Source organism: Culex pipiens, chromosome 1 (genome assembly GCF_016801865.2).
Source record: "Culex pipiens pallens isolate TS chromosome 1, TS_CPP_V2, whole genome shotgun sequence".
NCBI classification, from domain to species: Eukaryota; Metazoa; Arthropoda; class Insecta; order Diptera; family Culicidae; genus Culex; species Culex pipiens.
This window is the reverse complement of record NC_068937.1, coordinates 125100867-125122512: the sequence shown is the minus strand read 5'-3', so window position 1 is coordinate 125122512 and position 21646 is coordinate 125100867.

Sequence of the window (21646 nt, the reverse complement as noted above, 5' to 3'; positions counted from 1 at the left end):
CAGTCGATGTGTGCTGGCTGCACAGAAATCAATTTAAAATTTGCCAAAAACTTGTCCACTTTTGATCCGATAATTATTCATTCCTATGCTTTTACGTTGCTCTCCTCAACACACACACAAACGTACCTTCTAAAGTTCTGGCCCCAGCGCCCGAGCACATGAATATATTCGAAATAATTAAAATTCATCACTATGCTAAATTTATTTCACTCACTTTGGTGAACTTTTATGAATAAATTATATTAGATATGCTGAAACTGTTGTTTGGTGCTGTTGCTCTTTGCTGCTGCTGTGTGCCGGTTGTTTGTTGGTGGGTTTGTCCCACCGGGAGTGGCTCGGGATTGCTTTGAAGTTCCTGGTTCCCGGTAGAGAGTTATACCGGGAGGAGTTTGGAACATATTAGGCGGAGATGGCAATTTGATGGGCGAAAAAAGTTTGTCTCCGAAGGGAGTGGCTTCTTTTAGAATGAATTATCAGAAAGAGTAATCTTTGATAATTTTAAAATTATTCGTCTATTTATGAAGTTACACACTTAGATTTTTACCGAATTCCTTTGGTTGAAAAATCGGTAAAGTTAAGATCGGTAAACCATCTGTCAAAATGTACAAAACTTTACCGAATTTCGGTTGTGCGATGAACAATAATGAACTTCATTACCGAATTTTGGTAAGGTTTTCAGTTTACCGAACTGATCAGCAGTTGAAAATACGGTAAACTTTACCGAATTCGGTAAAAAATCTAAGTGTGTATTCTATATATTTTGATAAGTACATCTTCATAAAACTAAAAAAAAAAAAAAAAAAAAACTGCTGCCTTCCTCACATTCATAAAGTCAGTACATTCAGTCAAAATAGCAATATTCCCCCTTAAGTTTAACAAATCAACTTTATTATTCATTTCTTTTGTTAGGGTTTTCAGACCTTCAATCATTCTGGCTCATCGACAAGGTTTGATAAAAAACATATCCAACGATCACAATATCTGAGACCCGGCCTCCAAAAATTGTATAAATAACACTTTATAGTGCTTATAACTTTTGATAGGGTTGTCAGATCCTCAACATTTGAAATCTCAGGTCTTTTCAATACCTTTCCTTTTTACCTTTTACTTACACAGAACACCCTTTTTACAATCTTCTGAAATGTAATCAAGATCGTTTTTTAAGCATAACTTTTGAAGTGTTAAACTAAACATGCTGATTTTAAATAGAGATTTATGGGACCCCAAGAGAGATTGAAACCGTAAAGTCAATACGGAGATAATCGAGTGACAGTGTTTTGTCCACCCACCTACATACATCCACACAGACTTTTGCTAAGAACATGATTCTGAGTCGATATGTATACGTGAAGGTGTATCTAGGTGGTCAAATCAAGAGGTTCATTTTTTGAGTGATTTTATAGCCTTTTCTCAGTAAGGTGAGGAAGGCAAAACATTAAAAGAAGTTCTCAAGTTGTTAAAACCAAAACCATTAAAAAAGAGAGTTTCTTCTGAATTTCACTATTTACCAAACCGCCGAACTTGTTTGAAACTTATTAGAAAGATAAAAAAATACAGAATGATCATATATTTTTGACAAAGAATATTGGCCCTATGCTTTTTGTTCTGATCCTCTATAAGATAAATGATCTTTGTTATATTGGTCATGTCTGTTACTAAACCAATTAGATTTTTTCTTCTTCTAAATATCTGCATTTGTAATTTTAGCTTAGCTGAGACTTGTGGCAACGGGTATTAACCAATATCATGAAGTTTTTAGCCAGTATTGTGATATTTCGATTAAATTCGGTTTGAACAGACACAAAAAAATAGTTTTTCGATTTCCAACTTTGATGTAACATTACCTCAATTTATACTGAAAAAGTGGCATTTCACCGGAAAAGAAGAAAACATAAACATTTGTAGTTGTAAAATTACATATTTTTTCTGACATAAAAGAAGTCCTCATTTCCAGATATAATATTACCATGTTTTTTACTGTGTAAAAATACAGTTAGCACTGCATTGAACACTTTTCAAATAAAAGGTTTGATCTAAAATATATTTAAAAAAATGCATCCGTTAATATTATTAGAAATGAGTATTATATTACGGAGAATACACTTCTAAAGGGCATAATCTTGGCTGGGAATAAACAATTATAACAGCCCACAATCTTGGTTGGGAATAATCAATACAGTTAAAAGTTATGTCAAAGTGAAAGATGTAATTTTGGAAGGTTGAATATTACTTTTTTATGATGTAATTTTACCTCAATTTAGACTGAAAAATGACCTTACACCAGAAAAGTGGTAAAATTACTCATGTTCAGAGGTAAAATTACACATTTTTCTGACATAAATTCCAAGTTGTAATATCACCACATTTTTTTTACCGTGTAGTGAATTTTAACAATTTTTATAAGCGTAATAAGTTGCTTGCAATGCAACGCCCTTTTGAAAATTTGTTTTTGGTTTGTAAAAAGGCACTATTCAATCAAAAATAATCCTTAAGTGGCCACACAATTTTGGCATCACTGCACTGTTGTGGCCAAATTTTGGGCCGTATTTCAACCGCTAGAAAACAACTTGTCTCACTTTTTGGGACCACCCAATGAATAATTTTAATTAAACCGAAAATTTCACTAACGAGCGTTCCACTTCCATGCTCTGATTCTGTGTCATGAACAAATTTTTAACCAGTTCATGTGGTGCCATCTAGGATTCCGCTCTTCATGAACAATGCTGGATGTCCCAGTTTGTGGGACAATTTTGTAACGACCCAGACATAACGATCCAGTGCAGCGTGGTCAGTGTGTAAAGTTTATGAAATTGCCAGAGGGAAAGATACACACCAGTTATTCAGATTTCGGATTTTGTGTGTGTGTGAAAGTTGTTCATTGTTGGCGGTCTACAATTGGTCAGGTCAGTGTGGTGTCTTCCGGAATCGAGTCTGCAGTGGTAACCCATCGGGGGACAGTTGTCTGCAAACTGCACTACCCTCATGATGGTTGACGTACTCGGTTTGCAAGAAAGAGTTTTATGGCCATGTTCCATGTAATTGAATATTATTGCCTTGGGGGGGAGGGGGTTGTGTGTAGAATGAAGTGTATTTTTGTTGGTTTTTATTGAATTTCTAATTCATCTTTTCTGAAAGTTTGATTTTGAGGTTAAATTCGATTTCAACTGAATTCGAAATAAAATTTTCAATTCATCCTTAACGAATTGACACTTCCACCACAAGGGGTAAAGTTTCACACTTTAAGGGTCCACTCGGGGGCACCAGTGCTGCCTGTTCATTCTGTCCAGGATCAGTCCGGAGGGATTTCACCACCGTAATTACAGTCTTATTAAGTTCGACCACTGCCCGCTTGCGCTTCTGGCCGTCACTACTTGAGCAGAAGTGTTCTTCGTTGGGAAAATGAGTCCCCGATGGGGACAAGAATAAGAAGTATCGCAAACGGGAGTGAATTTGAACAAAAAGTTAGCATAACTTAAGGCATTTTTTGGTTTTGGCATTTGTAAGGAAACATCACAAAGTATAACTTTAGGCGTAAAAATTAAATTTTGTCAAAGTTTCTATAACAAGTAGCTGAATTTACCTTTAAATACGGTTCCTGCACAAAGTTGATGATAATAGTAATGATGGCCTTGGTGCACTTGCTGAAAAGGGAAGGGACATCCCGGTTTATTGGTGATTGAGCCGGAAGTTTTTACAGAAACGCGGACGGGGTTGCGGAATGAGGGGACAAATTAATGCCCTGGGAGTTGGCGCCGAGACGATAATGAACCGCGGTTATGTCGACAAATTTCGGGTTTTTGGCTTTATGGAGGAGGCCCCTAATTAGGAATATTGTTTTGCAATGGACGCGATGGGGATTGGTTTGATGCTTAGCAAATTTGAGTTTGGGGACTGCGCGTATTTGGCGTAATGGGTTATTGTTATAGTAAAATAAAAAATAGGAAGTTTCAGTTAGTTTACTGGTGTTTATATTTTATATTTTTTATAAATTTGGCAATATTTTGAAACATTAATCAGTTTCGAGCTACTGCTTATTTTTTACTATTTAATTGAAAAGAAAAATGCTAATAAATATATCCTGTTTCTTCAATTATATTACAAAAAAAAAATATATAGATGACGAGATAGATGAGGTAAAGCTAACATTGACAGAGCTTAACCGAATTTAAATCAGTTTTCCATTGGAAAACAAAACGCACTAGACCCAAAACAAAACATCGTAGCTTTCCCTTTTCCTGTGAGTGTTATTTTGCTTATCACACTTTCAAGTCACGTTTCACTCAGAGTGTTCTATTGTTTATGCAAATTTAATTTCTGTAGCTTTTGTGTAACATTTTTTCTCGCACTATTCCATCATTTCCGCTTCCGCTTTATAAAACTTTTTTTTCACGTAATATTTCACATTCGAGGATGAATTTTGCGCGTCGATAACAAGTTTAGAGGAAATGCATATAAATTTCCCTCTCAGCGAAATGCGATCAAAGCCGGAAAAACAAACCAAATTTCTATTCGTGTTTCGGGTGAGTTTCGACAGCAGTCTTGAGTTTTCCGCAAACACACACCAGTTTGGGAGAATGTGTGTGTGCTTTAGCAAAAGATAAGTCGTGAATAGTAAAACGAAAATGGGAAAATTGTATTTTCAGTGGCTTTGTGCGTTGAGAATTTTTTTTCGTATGATGGATTCAATTTGTTGATTGCCGAATTGAGTTTTGCTAGTTGGATGTGAATCCTCTGGGAGAATCAAACATCGAATGTAGAAATGATTGAAAAACCTGACTAAAAATAATAATTCAAATTCAAACAATATCAGCTATCGCACCATGATGCTTGAACGCCGTAAGCATTATCTTATTTAAATATTCAATCAAATAATCGCTCTATTTATTAACAGCCGAATTGCCAAATAATTCCAAACTACACCCCCCCAGTGCTGATGTGTTGACAATAATTTAGCTGCACAAATTCGATGGACTTCCTGGGCCCAAATACAGGCTTAATTGCCCTTTGATCATCTGGGCTCATATTTGTGCCCAAAACCGACCGAAATGGTGAAATCAACTGCAACTGGTCAACTACCTGTTTTCACAATGCAATTAAATCCATGTGACAGAGTTTAGGGAGAATTGCCTAAATTATAACTTACTTTTTGAAAAACTAGAAACGCTGCCCTCCGATCTGCGATGCTAAGGGCAAGTTTGTAGTTGTGGGTCAGTTTTAATTTTTTTTTTCTCCGGAGTACTTTCCAAAAGGCGAAATTCTCACCTCACTGACACTCAACCCTGGAAAAACAACAAAACCGTGATGCCATCCGAAAATCATTTCGCCGATCATTTGCAGTCGCGGGGCCCAAACGTGGCGTAGTTTAAACCCATTGAGAGTGTGTGTTTATTGACGCTGAAAGCAGATTAGTAAAATATACAAACTAGAATTAAATTCGAATTACGTGTGCTCGCGAGGCGTAAACTGCGCGGCATGCGTTTTGTATGTATTTCATACCGGCCAATTTGCACACGTGTCCGCCGGACCTCCACGTGAGCGATGGGCTTTGCGTTCTCCCGTTCTGCGGAAGGTCATTAATGTGCACCTTGTTTGGATTTGCGCACGGCGTTTTGTGCGTCCCAGATGTGTGATTGGCGACACTAGAAGTGAGTGGTGGGAAGGGATGCCTCGGAAAGACGGAAAGATAGAAAGACAGAAAGACAGAAAGACAGAAAGACAGAAAGACAGAAAGACAGAAAGACAGAAAGACAGAAAGACAGAAAGACAGAAAGACAGAAAGACAGAAAGACAGAAAGACAGAAAGACAGAAAGACAGAAAGACAGAAAGACAGAAAGACAGAAAGACAGAAAGACAGAAAGACAGAAAGACAGAAAGACAGAAAGACAGAAAGACAGAAAGAAAAAAGACAGAAAGACAGAAAGACTGAAAGATAACAAAGAAATTAGGATCAAGAATTATATCGTACAATTTGAACACCCCTCGCTACAAACAAGTACATACTCTTCTATACTCCTGGCCGAAGGCGGATCAGTGTATGTGCCGATTGCAAATACAGAGTGATTGTTTGTTAAGCACGTTGCATATTTTATTGTGCGGTAGCTATGCTGCTTTTCCGCACCGCATCCGGAAATTCCTGAAATTTTCCACCACTTCCTCACGAATGCTCGGCACGGTATGGGGTGTTTGATAAAATCGGTAAATTTTATCGCTAGACACAATGCAAATTGATATCGAAAGGATTCACAAAACAAAATTGTTAGTAGTAAAATAAAATTGTTGAAATTGTTCAGTGCAACTTACAATTACAATTTAATTAATTAAAATGCAATATTGTTTAAAAAGTTTTCTTCACTTAACCAAACTTTTTCTCAGTGCCACAAAAAAGTGCGTTTTGTCCCGGAGGAGTTTTCCAGCGCTAGTGTTTCGAACAAACAATCGAAACTGATGAATTATTTACTCTGTTTATTAGCAGGTTGACGCATATTATGATGACCTGCTGCCACCTTCAAATCCCCCCCCCCCCCTCCCCACTCTATAATCGCACTAATTCGCGGAAGGATCAAACGGATTAGGATGCGTGTTTGGACGGATTTTCCGCTGATGGAACCAATAAATAGCGTTGTTTATTTTTCAAACCGGACACGTGCCAGTGCGTGGAGGGGATTTCATATGCGAAAAAAAATTGAATTTTGTGTGTTTCAATTAGTGCTAATGCATGATTTCAGTTGGGAGAATTAATCAATAGATGATTTTTATTGAAATTAATCGAGATTAGTCTCATTGTTTATTGTTTAACAAATAAATCGTTTAAAGTGTTTAAAATTCGCTAAAAGTGAAGTCAACTTGATCCTAAAACGTATAACATGTCAATAAAATATAAACATATCAAATTTAATACAAGAGCAACTTCATGTTACAACTGAAAACTCTACGTTTTCTAAAAGACTTTTCAATTCAACTTTCAAAATTGGTTTCATATCTAAAAATGATTTTTGGATTTAATGTGTCAATTTCCGATAATCACAAACCACTTGTTCGAACCAATTTTACCAGAATTAATCAGAATTTAATTTTGCGAACAAAGGCCGCTCACATATAGCTCAAAAGATGTTTTTTGTCCATTAAGGCCGTTGCAAACATTTTTCAAAGCCGAATTGCTGTTTTGCTTTAAAAAAAAACGCAGCTCTCATAAACTGTGGCTAGTAAAATATATAGTAAGATGTATGTATTTTTCTGGCTATAATTATCAGTTAATTGGTTTTAAAATATGGATCTATAACATGGATTTTATGATCCCGATTCATGCAATTTTTGCTTGTATGCAACATCGACGAACCGCCCTAATTTCTCCATACACTCTTAGCCCGGGCAGACGGTAATAACAAAATTCATGCCATTTCAATAACAAATTCTGTTAAAATAACAAAAAGTGTTATGGAATCTTCCTGAAAAATAAATTTCTGCATAATGGTATAATAACGGTTTATGTTATCATAACAAAATTTGTTATTGGTCTGATATTGGTTGAAAGCCAAAACAACTTTGGAATAACATTTTTTGTTATGGAAGAATAACTCCAACTGTTATTGGGATGATCGGATTAGTTGTTAAAATAACAAAAATTAATAACAAAGATTTGTTCGAAGAATAACTAAAAATGTTATTAGTCTGTTATTACAATAACATTCCAATAACAGAAAAATCATAACGACGAATAACAAATCTTGTTATAAATAACGTAAAATGTTATTGGCCTAGTATTTTCAAATATCAAAAAATGTAATTCCCAAGTTATTTCCGTCTGCTCGGGAGGAGAATAACCATTCGGCCCTGCCCAAATATTTTTGAAAAATTCAACGTGCACGTGTTTCTGGACACTCTAAACTTCATGCTTCCCCTCGAATTGAGCCTGCGCAGTCATTTTTGTTTTTTCAATTTTTGTAGGTCAGTTTTATAATTCAAATTGAAATTTAGGTTGATTTAGTTGCACTCAAACTATTTTAAGACATTTAAAATAAAAATCTAAATCAAATTATGGACACAGTTAACCCAAGTAACATTTTTAAACCAACTAGCCACCACCTAGTTTTATTGAGGTTTTATGATAGCATCTTGATTGCTTTATAGTTTTATTTAGGCATTCACCGCAACCAATAAGCAAGAGCTAATTAGTAGGCTCTAACAAGGTTTTATGCCTCGGACATAAAACCTTGTGACAATAAAAGCTAAATGGCTTTTATTAAGGTTTTATGAAAGTTTTAAGAGAGTCTTGAAAACCCAATGGCAATGTCATGCCAAACGGTTTTATCGCATGCTTTTTTAAAACCCAGGGTGTTTTAGCTGTGAAGTGCCATAAGGCATGTAAAAAGCTTACTTAAATCCATAAGCTCCTGAAAAAGCATTTAACGCGGCCCATTAGCATTGCATAAATATGGCGCTAAACGCGTGTTTTGATTGAATTTGATCGACGGCCATCTTGGTTGAAAAAATAGAAAACTGAAAAATTTGATTTAAATTTGATGAAAACACACATTTATGCTGAATTTCTGGTATGATTAATATAGCGATAGATGTTTAAAAATATTTTGAACATTTTTTTCAAAGAATTGCAATAAAATATTTTTTAACATTAAACACTATGATTACAAAATATTGATTTTTGATGAAGCGAGTTGAATTTTTTGGCTCTATCTCCCCTATATTTATCAATAAAATTTCAATCGCAGCTGAATTTGAGCCATCAATTGCGAGAAATAAGCTTTCCAATTATATGGATTACCTCTAATATCTATTATTTATTATCGCCAATTTTTACAACCATCTCCATAATTTCATTTGGCAAGACGAAGACCTAATTTTGCCAAAATAAAACCTATTTGGCAAAAGACGTTTGAAGACGTATGAAATGTCATTTTTCCATAACTCCTGACTAGGTTTTAACAAAGGTTTTATCAAGACTTTGACGATGTTGTTAGGATTCAGTTGTAAAGCCTTGAACTCCTATGAAGGTTTTATAAATAGGCCGTAACAACCTTTTGCGGAGGTCCTTTTGGGTTTTAAGTGGGGTTTATCAAGGTTCTGGGGATTTTGTTACGACTAAGGGGTTTTAATGTTGGTTTTGGCTGATAGGTTTTATAGCGGTTGTGACAGCTTTGATAAAGCCTAAAATGTTACTTGGGAACTGTTTACTGTAATGTCATTCTCATTTTGGCTATTATGCTTCCCATTCTTCAACGGTCTGCGGGCTAAGATGGAAAACTACAGAATAGAAAAAAATATGCCTGCCAATTTTCAATATTTATCATGTCGTCGCTCTCGTGCTAACTTGTCGTATGTCAATTTTGTGCCTAATTGAGTTAAGAACGCCATTTTGTACAGCTCACAATGCCTCACCTTTTGACCTTCAAGATCCCCAAAATTCGATTTCAATCCTGAGAAAAAACCGAAAAAACTCCGTGCATTTTGTGTCACTTTTTATATGAAAGAAGTTTCAATCTTGTCAGTCTGAAAATTGATGTAAGTTGCGACAGTTGGCCAGAGGGATTCCAGGTCAGAACGCGTTTGACACAGGAACGAGCTCGACTACCGTAAACATTTTCAGTTATAACTCGGGACTCCAGCAAATTCTACCAAACTTCAGGACGATGCACAGAATGATCAACCGCACAAAAGGTGTTGTTGTTGTTGTTGTTGATTTTATTAGGGGAACTTTAACCCTATGGGTCATTCGCTCCCGTTTACGCACAAAAGGTGTTTGTTATTGTTTACATCGCGTGCTCTCGTTATTGTTTATTCAAGGTCAAACATTGAAACGCGTTTTTCTCGGAACGTCAAAAAGCGACGTACGACAAGTTAGCACGACGGCGTCGATGTACCAAAATGTATCATGATAAATGATGCATATTTACATAAGATTCAATGGAAATCTACAGGTTGCAGGCTTTATTTTTTGTGAGAGCACTTAGGGTGCCCAGGATATGGGACTTTTTCAAAAACTCGCTCCACAAGCTGAATATTGTTCCTTGACCTATTTTAGGACTCTGGGCCAAAATCGGTCAAAATCCCATTTTTTTAGGGTTTGGTCTGCACGGCCTGCTACTTCCATCCAAATATTCCCAAAAGTGAGATTCTGAGATTGGAAATTTAATGCTCTACAATTTTGTAGAACATACCAAAGCTGTAAAACTTGATCCTGAACAGTTATTATCGATTTAAAAATGTCATATTTGTATATGAAAAACATTTTGTTCTCCAACTTCAGGCTCGGGTATCTATGGGTTAATCTTAACTAATTTCGCTCAAAATTGGCACAAATGTTTGAAATAACCCAAAAAACTTTTTCGCTTGTAGTGCAGGGGTTATTTTTTCTGGGCACCTTTGTGTGCACATAAACTGTACTTTATGCATGTTATAATAAATGTTTTTTTCTTTTACATTAGATTCACCATCGGATTTTTTGCTGTAAAGATCATAAAACAATTTTAATCAAATTTACTAATAAAAACGTTACTTAATCCACCTTTAGGTGGTTGGTGCCTTCCTCTCACCTAAGAGGTTCTAATAAAAATAAGTTATGCATTAAAACAAAATCTAACTACCTACAGACGATTTGTCAAGAATATACAGACATTGAAGAAAATGGCAACCCTCTACACGGCTTTTTCGTGGCGATCAGTCCGGGCTATTTGAGGTTATGTTTAAAAAAAAAAAAATACTTTTAAACGAATAAATGAAACTGTACAATTTTCAATACCAAGCTGTAGGACCCGAAAGTGAATCGAGTGGACCACATCGGGACAAAATTCGTTCAGCCAAAGCCGAGAAAATCAAGTGCATATTTTTTATCAAAACCCCTTCTGAGTCGATAAATATAAATGAAGGTGGGTCTAAGAGGTCAAATTAAAAGGTTCATTTTAAGCCTCCCCACAGTGAGGAAGGCAAAATAGAGTAAATTCAACAAAAATAACTGTATAAAGTTTAACCAATTCCAATAATCAACCGCATGTTACCCACTCCCAATCCCAAAATGAATCATTCCATCGCTTTTCTCGTCCGATAATACGTTACAAATTTTCCGATATTATCAGTTCCGAAAATTATTCCGAGCACATTAGCATTCCATCAACTGTGAATACGAATACTGGACACCATAAACAGTGCACGCAGGAGCATCAAGTTCACTTATGAAATGGAAGTCGAAGGAAAGTTACCTTTCTTAGACATCCTGATCCTAAGAGAACCAGGTTGCCCATCTTCGTTTTCTTTCGAGATCTACAGGAAGCCAACAAACACCAGAAGAACAATCCCAGCCACGTCAAACCATTCATTCCAACATAAGATGGCAGCATATCATTATTTTATACATAGGATGACAACTTTACCCCTCAGCGAAGCAGGAAAACAGAAAGAATTGGAGTACATATTTGAAACAGCGGAAATCAACGGTTACAGCAGAACAACTATCCAAGCAATCATCGATAAGAAGGAAAGAAAACTGCACAGAACTTCACTCACAACCCTTACGCCATCAGCAGAGCCACTGCGAAGAGCAGCAGTAGAATTCGACTACAGGATAACACGCCCATTACGACAAAAACTGGCTAAATTTGGCATCGATTTAGTGTTCAGCAGTAGAAACAGCCAGTTGGAATCCATCTTAGGTTCAACGAAAGACCCCATACCGACTTTAGGCAAACCCGGCATCTACGAGGTATCCTGCGGCCACTGTGATATGAGCTACATTGGACAAACTAAGAGATTGCTGCAAACCAGGTTGGATGAGCATATACACACATATGTCAAAATTGCCATGGAGGAAAAACGGAAAGGATTTGTCCCCCATTTCAAGTCAGCAGTAACCGAACACATCATCGAGGAAAAACATAACATCACAGCTAGCGACGCGGTCATCTTAAGACACATCACTAACCCATCGAAGCTGGCTGTCGCTGAAAGTTTGGAAATCTTCAAGGCAGGCAACAAACGTTTACTCAACAAGGATTCAGGTAACGGCTCAACGTGGCTGTTTAAGCTGTTACCTATACAGGCACAAAAGAAGAACGAGGAGGTAGTACCTACAGTAACTACAAATATGGATACACCAGCGATGAACCTTCAGTCGAGAACAGAACACTGATGAAGTCTGCAAGTAGTAGACGAAATACGTATCTGTCAAGATATTAAAATATATAGCGGAATTAAAAGGAACAACTCGTCTCTTTGTATTCACAGTAATGCATTCTGCTAAAACGCTCAACCAAACCACAATTCCATCAACGATTATGTCACATCGAGCTGCGTTAAAGTGTTGTGCGATCAAAAAAAGGGCGCCGATCCCGAGCTTTCGTTGATTGAATCAGACGAGCGCGTGATGCCAATAGAAATAAATGGCAATAAAGTGAACAAAACCCATAAAAAACGGAAGTCGTGTCAGTATCAACCAACTGGGAGGACTGACAAGGGGTTCGCTTTTTTCGGGGGAAACCTTTTTTCTTTTTGTCAAAATGTTTTCACCAGCGAAAAATGAGCGAGCTTTTTTTTCTTCTTAAGAAATGGCAAATTTGTATTCATAACAGCTAATCTCGATAACTCTATTACAGGGACGACGATCGTCGTATACAATATTTACAGCGATGAAAAGATGTGACAGGGGTTGTAAATATGTGCGCATTTTATGATTTATCGCAAACGAGGACCGAATGATTTCGTTATCCTACGCCCTTTTGGGTCGCCTTTTTTCGTCTCTTGGGGATGATGGGGGCGCCTCCCTTCCGGAAAAAGGATAATCTGCTCGAATCGGTTGATACCGTTATCTGTTTACGCACATAATACGACTGACTGTGCTGTGGAGCAGTATCATCATTCTAATCCCTTTGAGCCGGTCCTTCCGGCGAGGAAGTTTAAGGGTCTGAGCCTGGTCGGAATCTCTTTGACAGACTCCGGTGCTCCAAGCTTGAGGTTGGCCATAAGTTTCACCCGAAATGATGCTGGGAAAGGGTTTTCAGTGATGTGAGAAATTTGGTGTCCTGAGCAGCGCACCAGTGTTGCAAAAAGAAAGACTGTTGAAAGCAGTGTTGCTTGTACATTTTCTTAAAATGTTTGTTAATATTCAATTATTGAAGTTTTCTGAAGATGAGATGTGATAAATCTGAAAGATTTCTACCTCTCTGTCTCAATGTCATCCTTGTTATTCAACTCCTTGTAATCTTCTCGAGTATACTCTTGGCATCCTCATGAAAGCAATCTAAATTTCTAATTGTTTGTAACTTTCACCTAATAAGAGCGCACCACTACATCGTGCCACTGACTTGCAGAACAAAAGTTGTCAGAAGTCTTTCTCGCAACGGGGACAACACTTGGTTGGAAGCATCAGATTCTTATCATCCTGCTTGGTCCTGACGTGCAAAAGCCAGCAAACAGTAGCTCTCTCCTGTTGCTCTTTTGTTCATTAGCTATGCTGGAAAAGGGATGCAACCGACCAGACCAGAAGTGGAACCCCCCTCACTGTTTCGTAACGCCTTTGGATTGCTGCAGCTTATTGCAATCGCGTTGTGTCGTTGTTGTTACTCCAGCAAGAGACTTCCCTGCGAAAAGGGCATAAGTAATGTTTGCCAACTCCAACCAGACTAGGGAAATTCATTGCGCTCATCTATGCCACTTTTCTCTGGTGTGTCCCTCCTCCTGTAGAGATGCTGGTCCAGGGCAGAAGGATACTTTGCCAGCCAGCCAGGGGGGGTCGTCGTCTGATGATGACGCTGATGAGGGCATGTAGTGCACAACAATGCACGGTTAGGGCTTCAAGTCAATTCAGAAGTACTTACTGTTAGAGCTATGTCAATTTTGAACCTTGTTTTCACTTTATTATCTATATAAATAAAAGTTGAAATAGTCATAGAATTAAATTATGGTGAATCTTCGGAAAAATAACGTCTGTGTGATTCCAAACGCTTTTTAAGCGCTGAAACTGTTCTGGAGTCTCATTAAAGTGCACGTATTTCAACAACAGGCATCCTCACAAAACATTTCAGATAGCAATAGTCAAGGCGGATAAATGTTGCACCTCGTTGCAAAAGACCCCGAGGAATGCATCATCATGCTTCCGTGTTGCCCTCGAGCGAGACAGTGATGTCCGAGCGTCGCTACGTTACAGGCTTGGACACCTTCTTGAAGCCAGAAGCTGTGGACGTCCGTTGGTCATCAACAGACCGACGGACCAACCAACGCGCACGATGGCAAGGTAAATTAATATTAGTTCATGAACTCAAACAACAGAACCCTCAAAGCACTCTGGCACTCTTTGTTCTGTGATGTGAAAAGCTAATGTGATTCTAGATTCATGACATCGTGAATAAACCTGTCCATGAATGCCACCATGTAATGATGTATAGTTCTTAAATTATTTGTTCACATATGAAAGATACTTGAAAAAATACCCGAAACTGCCATCACTGATCCAACAACCAGGTGAAACCTACCAGGTAGCATTTCTCTTGGTGCATATAAGATGAGCATGGTGCTGCCAAGTTCTAACCTTTAACGAGTCCATCGCTTCAAGTGTCAGACCCGGACAATCATCTACCAACACCCACATGGTGATAACGCTCCGAATCCTAGCGAGCAGCTATGGATTCCATGTGGTGCGTTTGGGGAGAGCCGGTTGTAACCCGCAAGCCAACCCAAAGTTGGGCAAATATTTAACAAACTTTGAATGGAAGTGCTGGAAGAATAACACACGCGCTCCTGTTTTGACTTTGAAGCTTCCGTCACAGACAAAAGTAGACGCTTAGAAGTCTGCATTCTGTAAAATAACGATTGATTCAAATGAAAAAGGGCGGCAGTTAGGCTTTCGACCAAATTTTACATCTATGGCGCCACTACCACCGGGAAAAAACAGCAATTTAATAACCAACTGAAAATCAAGCATATCATGTCTAATTGGCTGTGGCTTTGGGCTCCAAGTTCTGATGAAATACCGACCGACGGACGACTGGCTGCATGAGTGACTGACAGATAGACAGACTCTTGCTGGCAAATTTCCCTAAGATGTGTGTTTATATTTATGAGAGATGTTGATTTGTGGGTTTCGGGAGCGAATGGGTAAAGTTTCACCATAATAGTTTACAACACTTCAGAAAAGGGATAAGGCATAGTTGATTCAACCGTTATTGTGTTTTGTTATCATTATCTTCAGTTTAGGTTTCGTAGGAATTTTCCAAGATAGAAAAGCAAAAGGAGGCATAATTTATTGAATTTATTCATTGTTATCCGAGCATTCGTTGGTGAAGGTTGTCTGAATCAACATGACTCGTCGCGTCCCGGCGCAAAACGCCGGCAATATTGCCCTACCTGCGGCTCAAGCAGGCAAAAAAGTGGGAATTTCCAAAAGGAAGGTTGAGGCCTCAACTGATGGCCAAAAACCGGGAATTTCCAAGAGGAAGGTGCTTTTGGAAGTGACATCGAACAGCAAAAAGACGAAAAAGAGCGACGGTACTGTACCGATGGATGAGGAGGAGGAGAACTCTTCGTCGCACGAGGAGCAGCTATTGAAGAACAACAAGTTTGCTGGACTGCCTGACGAGGACCAGGTAGCGAAAGCAAAGGAGAATGAAGTGAAACAGCGAAAGGAGAAACTGCCTCCTTTTTATGTGCGACAATCAGCAGCAACGATCGACTTTCGAGCGGGGCTGGTTGAACTCATCAAGTCTGGGAAAGTCCAAGGCAACATTCGTCTGTGTCAGGACGGATTTAAGGTGCTGGTGCAATCCAGGCAGCACTATCAACTGGTCAAGGATTACTTGACCGAAAACGAGGCGGAGTACTTTACCCATGATGTCGCCATGGATAAGCCGTACAAAATCGTCGTTAGAGGTCTGTACGACATGCCAGTGGAGGAATTAGCTGCCGAGCTAAAAGTTTTGAAACTGGATGTGTTGGCCGTGCACAAAATGAGCCGACGCAACAAAGACATCAAGTACCGTGACCAGCTCTACCTGCTGCATTTGGCTAAGGGATCGACGACGCTTCCTGAGCTGAAGGCAATCCGAGCGGTTTTCAACATTATCGTGTCGTGGGAGCGATACCGACCAGTGCACCGTGACGTCACACAATGCTTCAACTGCCTGGGTTTCGGGCACGGAGGTAAGAACTGCCACCTAAGGCGTCGTTGCGGCAAATGTGGTACCGATGCGCACATCACATCCCAGTGCATCCAAGATTCGCTGGTGAAGTGCCTCAACTGCAACGGTGAGCACTCGTCAACCGACCGAAAGTGCCCCAAGAGAGCTGAGTTCGTGAAAATTCGGCAGCAAGCATCGACGAAGAATCAGCCTCAGCGTCGTAGATCTCCTCCAGCCCTGGTGGAGCAAAATTTTCCTCCTCTTCAACCGCGACGCCAGGTCCCAAACTTGGCACCGTTGCCGTTGGATCCCAGGAAGAGAGCTGAGATGAATCATCCACGGCCGGGTTCCAGCCAGGAGCCGAGACCGCCACCACCGGGCTTCAGCCAGGAGCCAAGACCAACCCAAGAACCAGCAGTTGAGGAAAATGGTAATGATCTTTACACCTCAACCGAACTCCTCAATATTTTCCAACAGATGTCCGCTGCACTGCGGGGATGCAAAACCAAGACCCAGCAGATTGAAGTGCTGACCTCGTTCGTCATCCAGTATGGATCGTAGGTCCCTCAAGCTGTTGAATTGGAACGCTTGCTCCATTAGGAGGAAGAACTTAGAGCTGGTGGATTTTCTTCGCGAGAAGGAGATCGACGTAGCTGCCATCACGGAAACTCATCTGAAGCCCGGTGAAAAAGTTTATCTGCAAAACTACAAGATCGCGACGCAGCTCGACAGGACCACCTCTGGAGGAGGAGGTGTGCTTGTCGCTGTTCATCGTGATCTCAAGCCACGCCGGCTGCCACACTTCAAGCTGGACATCATCGAGGCCGTTGGGGTGGAAATTCCCACTTCGGTTGGCCCAGTACTCTTCATTGCTGCATACTGTCCACGTCAGGTGAATTCCAGAGATGGTTCAGCAGCAAAACTGAAGAGCGATATCCAGAAGCTGACACGGCGGAGCGCAAAGTACATCATCGCTGGTGACCTCAACGCGAAGCATGAAGTTTGGGGCAACAGCAGGAGGAATCGGAACGGAGTGATTCTGCACAACGATCTGCAAAACGGATACTACAACGTTGTGAGTCCGAATCGTCCAACGAGGGTGGCTCGGTCTGGGAATCACTCAATCATCGACTTCTTCATCACAAATATGGCTGAGAACGTGGCTCATCCTGAGGTGTTTGAAGAGCTGAGTTCTGATCACTATCCGGTGGTTGTGGAGGTTGGAGCTTCCGTTACTCCGCAGCGGCAACCAACCCGGAAAGATTACCACAACGTTGACTGGCAGCAGTTTCAGCAAGTGGTAGACAGCAACATCGACTATGATCAACACCCGGAAACTTCTGCTGATATTGATCGTTCGCTGGAGGTGATCCAGCAGGCTATCAACCAAGCAGAGGCTGCCAACGTTCGGGAGGTTCCTGTTAATTTTAAGGTAACTGATATTGACGTAGATACTAAACACTTGATTAGACTTAGGAATGTTTATAGGAGACAATATCAACGGACTGGGGACTATGACAAAAAGATTTCAGTGAACAATTTGAACAAAATCATACAAGACCGACTTGACAATATCAGAAATCAAGAATTTTCAAAACATGTAAGCCAGCTTGGGAATTATTCTAAACCATTTTGGAAACTTTCAAAAGTTCTTAAAAACAAACCAAAGCCTATTCCTCCTCTTATTGTTGAGGATTCTCCCTTGATTACATCCGAGGAAAAGGCAAATGCACTTGGGCTTCATTTTGTTAGTTCTCATAATCTTGGCGCTTCCATGACCAGCCGTAAAGAAACATCAGTTGCCAATAGTATTTCAACAATCAATGACTCTACCTTTGAATTTCCTGCAGATTCCCATGTTTCTGGTGAGGAAGTCAAAGTTGCAGTTAAACAAATGAAAAATATGAAAGCTCCAGGCTTTGATAACATTTTTAATCTAGCGTTGAAAAAACAGAGTGATCAGTTCTTTCAACATCTAGCCAATATTTTCAATAAATGTTTGCAACTTGGTTACTTCCCCACCAATTGGAAACTGGGCAAAGTCATACCAATTTTGAAGCCTCAAAAAGATCCAACATCGCCAACAAGTTATCGTCCCATTAGTCTTTTGAGTAGTCTGTCCAAACTCTTTGAGAAGGTCATCTATTCAAGGCTTTTGGATTTTACCAACGATAATAATATAATTTTGAATGAGCAGTTTGGCTTCCGTAAGGGACATAATACTGCTCATCAGCTTACGAGAGTAACCAAAATCATCAAGCAGAACAAGCTTGAGTCTAAATCAACTGCTATGGCTTTGTTGGATGTTGAGAAGGCTTTTGACAATGTTTGGCATGATGGTTTGATACATAAACTGTATTTATACGGTTTTCCAATGTATCTTATCAAAATTATCCAGCACTATCTTTCGGAGAGATCGTTCAGGGTTTTTCTGAATGGGATTGCTTCTGGATTATTCAACATTGATGCTGGGGTTCCCCAAGGAAGTATTCTTGGCCCACTTCTGTACAATATTTTTACATCTGATTTGCCTACTCTTCCTGGTAATGGTGTGTTGTCACTTTTTGCTGATGACACTGCCGTTATTTATAAGGGTAAAATAACCAGATATTTAGTTGGCCGTCTTCAGAAGGGTCTTGACGTTCTTTCCGAATACTTTGGCGACTGGAAAATTCGCATAAATGCAGCCAAAACTCAAACCATCATTTTTCCACTTTCCAAATCGGCCCGATTTGTCCCAAAGGATGATGTTTTGATTAAAATGAATGATGTTTCAATACCCTGGTCAAAGGAAGTTGTCTATTTAGGTCTCATACTTGACTCGAAACTATTGTTTCGGCAGCATGTAGATAAAATATTGAACAAGTGCAGCATTCTCATCAGGTGTTTGTATCCTTTAATTAACAGAAAATCAAAGCTATCTTTGAAAAATAAGCTAGCAGTTTACAAACAAATAATTTACCCCGTTATTGAGTATGCAGTACCTGTTTGGGAGTGTTGCGCTAGAACTCATAAATTGAAGCTCCAGCGAGTCCAAAACAAGGTACTTAAAATGGTTTTGAATGTTCCTGGCTGGACAAGATCAAGTGAGGTTCATGAATTAGCAGAAGTAAAAATGTTGGATCAGAAGATTCAAGAAAAATGTTTGAAATTCAGGGAAAAATGTGCTATATCTGAATACCCCTTGATTCAAGGATTGGTTTAGTTTATGTTAAGATTAAGTTAGTTTTAAGTTAGGTTATGTTTTCTTAAATTTTTTTTCCTCGTTGTACCTAGTGTTACAAAAATGATAAATCATATACTTTTAAAGTTAAGAAAATGAACAGTGTTTAAATCACGAAAAGCAAACTAAAGCTGAAGAGCCACAGCTGACCACTTATTATGTAAACCAAATGTAATTATTATAAGAAAGATTCAATAAAGTATATTTAATTCAAAAAAAAAAAAAAAATTGAATTTATTTTTCAAATAGTCAGCGAATAAATAGATACGAAATTATTATATTATCTCAAAGAGAGCATCAAAAATTAACTAACAAAGTGTAAAATGATAAAAGATGCAACTTCTCTGAAAGTAATTACTTTATTGTCGTTCCATGAGTCACAACTGTGGAGCAAAGCTAATAGTTTTATCATTAGAACCAGCACATAAACCACACCAACGCACACAAGCAACAATATATACTTAGTGCTCGTTTAATCACACAAGCACGTCTTCTGGCTCATAAACCAACTTACAAAAATACACACACATTTAGCAAGCAAAACAAAAAAAAGCTACATCAGGCGAAATAAAAACAGTGCGAAAAGATAAACGTCGTGCACACGAGCAGACTCCGCTTCTTCAATGCGTATTGTGTGCTGTGTCACCAATTTATCCTTTTTTTGTCACGACCTCCCGTTTCTTTGTCTTGGGGTGATGCACCCAATTGCGTCTCTAGTCTAATTGGTTGAGTCGATAGTTCAAAAGAAGAGTTTAGGGTTCAAGTCCCGCTTCATGCAGAATTGATTTTTTTTTATGGTCAATAATAACTGCAATTTATATATTTTTTTTTTCTAAAGTCAAGGTAATCTTCAAACATTTAAATTCAAAGTGTTAAAATATCGTGAGGAGCAACGAGAAAAGAGGTGACGAAAACAACAGCCTACCCCACACCGGAACAGGGGGTTGAGAGGTGGGAACAACTGATATGTTTTGTTCCTCGGATGTCGTCCTTGTTTTTGTTGTTGACAAGTATACTGCTTTCTCAGCATGCTGCCGTTGGGATGTTCATAGCAGTAGAATTGTATCCTCGCGGTGTTTCCAATTACGATTTGTTTTGAAAAATGATAATTTTTCCTGTCATATTGCAAGAGTTTGTCAATTAGTAGTTTTTGTTTTGTATTTTTGACTTGGCCTAAAATTTTGGACACTTAACAAATAAGCGAATTCATATGGTCAGACCAATTTCAGTAAAAAAAATCAGGTATCAACATATTTAATAATCTGTATCTTTAGAATATTTGTAGCTTATTATCTAAAAATATTCCCGAGATTTAAATGTTAAAAAATAATTAATCTTTAAAAATAACGCAGAATCGTTTGTTTTTAAAAAGGAAGTTCGTGGACAAAGAAGTATTTTTGTGAAATAAATCTTTAACTTTCAACAACGCTTCTTACAAAACATATTGTTGCCAGCTTTTGGGGGGACGTGGGGAAAGCTCCACCAGAACCGTGTTGCCAATGGGGTTGAATAAAGGGGTAGAGGGGTCTGAGGCGGCGAAGCTGATGGTAGTTGAAATGGTTAACCCACTGGGAGGCATAAATTTTATAGTTCACGTTTTCTTCATGTCCTCCCGTTATCGTGTCTTGAGCGCGACTTCGTCACTTCTTCTCGAATTAAGGTGGAATATGGGACAACGACGACGTGTTGAGAACCTGGTGAGTTGGTAAACAAACGAATAAGGTTAAGGATGTTTATGAGACTGTCGGGACGAGTGCTGAATGTGCTGTTTAGTTAACTGGTAAAGGTATACACTTTTTAGAGGGAATTAATGAAGAGCTTCTTGACCTTCGTTTGCAACACTGCTAACGTGGCTTGACTTCATCAAGTGAAAAATAAAGAGATATAAAATTCAATTCAACTCATTCTTGCAATCAGCTGAAACTTTCCTACAGATCTCCATTATGAAGTCTGGCTAAAAAAGTTTTCCCACCTTTTTAGTCTCTGTTTGCTTTTTTCTGAACCCACAATTTTTCATGCAAACTTTTTTGTTGTCTTTCTTTTCCCATTTGCTCAAATCTAGTTTTGAATTCGTTTCCCAGTTCATAGCGAAATTGAATTGTTGAACTCACTTTTTTATTGCTCTCTCTCTTTCGCTCTATTCGGAGGCGTTTTTTCCCCTACCATTTTCCAACCTTTTCATTTTCCAACAGCTTTTTTTATGTGTGATATTTTGTTCTTTTCTGCTGGGCGGGCGCAAAAGCGGTTAGATAAAAATCAAATTGCGGAAATATTTTGCTTCTTTATTATTTGCTTTTAATGGACTTT